Source organism: Octopus bimaculoides, chromosome 11 (genome assembly GCF_001194135.2).
Source record: "Octopus bimaculoides isolate UCB-OBI-ISO-001 chromosome 11, ASM119413v2, whole genome shotgun sequence".
Lineage (NCBI taxonomy): Eukaryota > Metazoa > Mollusca > Cephalopoda > Octopoda > Octopodidae > Octopus > Octopus bimaculoides.
Window position 1 is genome coordinate 41,393,345 of NC_068991.1, and position 5,325 is coordinate 41,398,669.

The 5,325-nt window shown below is 33.6% G+C and overlaps 1 long non-coding RNA gene across 1 annotated transcript in view; it reads right to left on the reverse strand.

Moving 5' to 3' along the window:
* LOC106879747 (uncharacterized) overlaps positions 1–5,325 on the reverse strand; it is a 9,699-nt gene that overhangs the window by 2,735 nt on the left and 1,639 nt on the right. The window lies entirely within an intron of this gene.

The window sequence follows — 5,325 nt, forward strand, 5'->3', positions numbered from 1 at the left end:
AATGAATTCCAATTTAATTGGAATCTACATGATCTGAAGCATATTTGTGGAAAAGAAATATTTAATTTTCTCAAGGTTATGAAAAAGCAAGTCTTTGGGGCACAATTGTGTAAATATGCCGAAATATTTATATATATATGGTGACATGTAAAAGCACCCACTACACTCTCTGAGTGGTTGGCGTTAGGAAGGGCATCCAGCTGTAGAAACTCTGCCAAATTAGACTGGAGCCTGGTGTTGCCATCCGGTTTCACCAGTCCTCAGTCAAATCGTCCAACCCATGCTAGCATGGAAAGCGGATGTTAAACGATGATGATGATGATATACACAAGGATGTATATAAAACTAATTCTGTAAAAATGTATGTGTGTGTGTATATATATTTGTATGTTTCTGTATGCATTTATACATGTATATGTATAAGTTTCAGAAGATATTAGAATAATGGAATAAAAGTCAGTCACAATATCTATTTCCTTAATTTTTAACTACTGTTTCTGGCACACATATTTACACAATTTTGATTTTAAAGTATTTAAAAAATCATTTGGAAATTATAAAGAGAAACGAATGGTAGATTCGGACTGTCCCTATTTTTAAACCACAAATTGAAAAAAAAAAAAAAGTGTGTGTCAAATTTTTCCTCCAGAAGTTCATGACTTCATAGGAATATGTGTGGGAAACTGCATCAAGATAACCAATTTTCAGATTTTTTATTTCCTTTTGAAAAATGCAGATTTTGTGAATGAAACAAACTAGATCCTGAATAAGAAATGAATGTTTAATATGATAAATTTTCAGATTTTTTTACACCATTTTAAAAGGGGGCTGATTTTGTGTCTCAAACTAACTAGATCCAAGTACAGTGAATACCATCCTCCGCAATTTGCTATTCGTATGAAGTACATATGTATTTCAACAATTTCTATCAAATACACTCTCTTTCTTAAGCATAAAAAAATCCTCTTCCCGAGTGACAGTAACTTATATGTCAGATTGTTGCACAAGTTCTAGCTGTTTTGATAAGGGAAATCGGAAAGGTTTGAAATGATTTCATTGGCATTTACTTGTACCAAAGAGCACTCTTTCGATAGACATCACATTGATCTCATAAGTGTCATGTGGTGGAAATAAACGCAATTACCAAACTTTCAATTCATTATTTTGTTTTTTTGCATTTCAATTTGTACATCTGTACTCCCGACTGCGTACAAATGCATATGTAAAACGACGTCCTTTATTTTTTAATCATTATCTGCTGATATCAAAATAAGTAGTATATTGCAAAATAAAAATATTTTCTAGGGGGTGGGGGTGGCATTTGTGACTCCAAGGGTCAAAAGGGGCCAAAATCTGTTGAGAACCTTTGATATAGATAAACACAGTGAGGATGAGGGGAAGTGAGAGGAAATCCAAAGTATTCAGTTGATTTTTCTGAAGTTCTAATGGATTTTTTCCTAATTTATTAAAGATATGAAAATAGAAAAAAAAAAATGTATATATAGACATTAAAAATCACAAATACCTCTTTTATTTAGATCTGCTAATGCATTCATGACACTGTACATCTATCCTTTTTAGTATATAATTTTCTATTGGAATTGAACTGGCGCATGCTATTAATATTCTATTCAAAATTTCTATTGACAATTGTCTACAAATCTTGATTTTGAAGTATTTAAATACAAATACTGGAGATTTAAGTACTAAGCAGTGTTTACGTCGATGTCTCAGATTCGTGAGAGAGGGCGATACTGAATTAACAAGGTGCTTCCACACCTTTTTACCGTAAGAAATATGTAACAAACACATATAAGTCTTTATAAGCTTTTCTTCCTCTTTTCCATGGCCATAGTTATAGCTATAGTAAGCATTGCTTTTAATACAATTCACAAATTTGGCATGACCTTCCATAACTTATTTGTGTAGCAGAATCTAACAGCTTTTATGGGAAGCTTTAGATTAGTCTTGGGTAAACTGTGGCCTGCAGGACTTTGTGAATGGCATACCAAAAAGAAATTACCTTGAATCTTTTTAGCAGTTCAGTCTGCCTCATAACAAGCCATGTTGTATGTGGCCCACTTTGTGAAAAGGATAGCCCCTTGCCCGCTTTATATCTTTGAGAAATTATTATTGGCAATATTTATTTTAATGAAGAGATTGCATTAGTTTATATTTTAGAACAAGCTTAACTCCATGCAAAGAATTTTCAAATTTTATTTGTATCTAATCTTATTTATTGTTTTGATATTTTCATCTTTGTATTTGGAAAATCCCCAGCACATGATATGGCGCACAAGTAGCACGTGGCACCCCAGGTGACTACCTGTGCTGCAATGCTCAGCACTGTCTACCTGAAAGCTGAAATTATGTAATAATCTTATCTACATTTCAATAACAAAGATCTGTTTGTATTTGAACAGAAAATAAATTCTAAGAAGAAAGGAAAACAAATCCAATGACATATGTATTTATATTTAAACAGAAATAGATGGAAATGATAAATCAGGCACACGAACAAATACAATAAAATAAAAGTAGTAAAGACAAAAAAAGAAACAAAAAATAAGTAGATTCTATAAAGAATCAAGAAAGAAGTTAATAAAAAGGCCTGAGGAAGGAATGCAAAAAATCAACTTGTCAACCTACAATGTAAACATGGCTGACAAAAGAGATAGTTACCGTCCTTAGAAATACAAGGCTGACGGGTGCAATCTAATAGGCCACCAGTCTCAAAATGATATTTCTTACACTGGGTTGAGCTGATTTTCTATCAGCTCAAGTACTTAAATTTCCAGTATTTGTAATATACAAACGAGGAAATATGTCCCAAAATACAAGACATAACAGCATGAAAAGAATCATTCACTTGGCTCACATGTACTGACACATGCATATACAGATTTATTTACATACAAGGATATATTTGTGTGTGTGTGTGTGTGTGAGAGTATACCTACAGGTATGATGCATGCATACATACGTACATACACATACAAATACATATATACAAACATGCATACACAATAGCATATGTGTGAGTGTGCATGTATATATATGTATATATATATACCCACACTCAAATACATCATCATCATTTAATATCTGTCTTCCATGCTGGCATGGGTTGGATGGTTTGACAGGAGCTGGCCAGGCAGAAGACTCCACCAGGCTTCTGTGTCTGTTTTGGCATGGTCTTTATGGGTGGATGCCCTTAGCACCAACCATCCAACAGAGTGGACTGAATATACATATACATAAACTTTCCACACAAACAGATGCACATATATTATATACTAGATATTTTTAAATAAGTAGAATGTGTTAGATTAAAAATTTTCTTTATTAGATGACTAATTTTACAATTATTTCTGCTCCTTTAACAACTCATATAAAAGTATATATATATATATATTATTAATATTTAACAAAAGCAACAGAGTGACCGAAAAGTTGAGAGTTTCATGCACACACACACACATTTCTGCTCTGTAAACAGCACATATAAACACACACCCGCCCGTCCGCACGCACACAAACACACATGCAAAATCAATGGTATGATTTTCATGTTTTATTGCATTTTTTACAATTTTACAATATTGAAATAAACTAGTACTTTCATGCAGTATGCAATCATCATATTTATGTAGTGACAGCCGTATTCTACAATTGGTTCATATTAAGATATTTTCCAACTTTTCTTAACACGAAACCAATGGTAGCCTTAATTCACAAATAAAGAAATTTTATCTCCCAATGCAGTGTTGAGCACTCATTTTCATCGTTTGACATTTACATGTGTGTGTGTATATATATATATATATATATATATGCATATACAAATGCATCTCACTCTCCCCTTCTACATATATGAATGTGTGTGTGTTTGTGAGAATGTTTTTGTATATGTATGTATATATTTACCAGTTTATGATCATAAATCAGTAAATGTAGAGTTTATGTTTATTAGAATTTGATTGATGTCTGTCAACAAAGTTATACATAATACTTCAAGGAATCTTGAAGTTGTACATTATGTCTAACTGAAGTGTTCCAGATAGTAAAACAGTCAGCAATATAACTAAACTAAATATGTGAAATACTATTGAGTTGTCAGAAAAATTCCCTTTGGACAATTTCTGTATGTCTGTGTATCTATGGACTTATTGATTTCCAGTCCAAAGGAAACATGCAGATAAGTTACCCAGGAAGGTCGATCAAAGTTTTCATCTATGCTTTTCTTTGTAGCTGTTCAACCAACAACAATGAAATGCCATATCTGTTGGCCTAGCTGGAATATTGTGGACATAAGGCTTCATTCATCACCAAATATTGTATGCTCGATTGTGCTTGTATTTTATTTGTAATACTCTGCGTAGTATTGGAGTGCCTCATCAACTATTTTTAAATGAATACACATACACACACACACACATACACTCATGCCCACACATACATACAATAAAAAAGAAAATACCTAGAAACGAAGTTGACATATTGAGATCAATGGGTCAAAAGAATATTGGTGGAACTTAAAAATTTAAACAGCCACTAAAACGCAACCGGCCACATATCGTGTGGGACCACAAAAGAAAGATATGTTCTGTTGTGGTAATTAGTGGCCCTCTTGACACGAATGTCGTTAGAAAAATACAAAGAAAACATGTATGTATGTATGTATGTATGTAGGGGACTCTTCAATATATACAAAGAAGAGTAGAACACAATTATATGACTTACGTAATTTTCCTAAGTGAAGTGAAAGTGAACTAAGAGAACTAATTCAGAGTAGCCATCAGCTCCTATTCCAACAACAAAGATAAATGAGAGTATGTCAAATAATACCAAAGGTATATTCTTGCATGGCTCAGTGGTTAGAGCGTCGAGCCTATGATCGTGAGGTTGTGAGTTTGATTCCTGAACCGGGCAGCGTGTTCTTTTCTTGAGCAAGACACTTTATTTCACGATACTTCAGTTCACTCAGCTGTAGAAATGAGTTGCGACGTCACTAGTGCCAAACTGTATCGGCCTTTGCTTTTCCCTTGGATTACATCGGTGGCATGGAGAAGGGAGGCTGGTATGCATGGGCGACTGACTACTGGTCTTCCATAAACAACCTTACCCGGACTTGTACCTCGGAGGGTAACTTTGTAGGTGCAATCCCATGGTCATTCATGACTGAAGGGGTCCCTGATTCATGATTCGTTGAAAACATCTCGGGTAGACGAACTTAGTGGCAACTACCAGAAATATCAAATGAGAAGGGGAGATAATCTCATCAATAAAAATTTTCTACATATTTTAATTAATTTTTTTTCTACT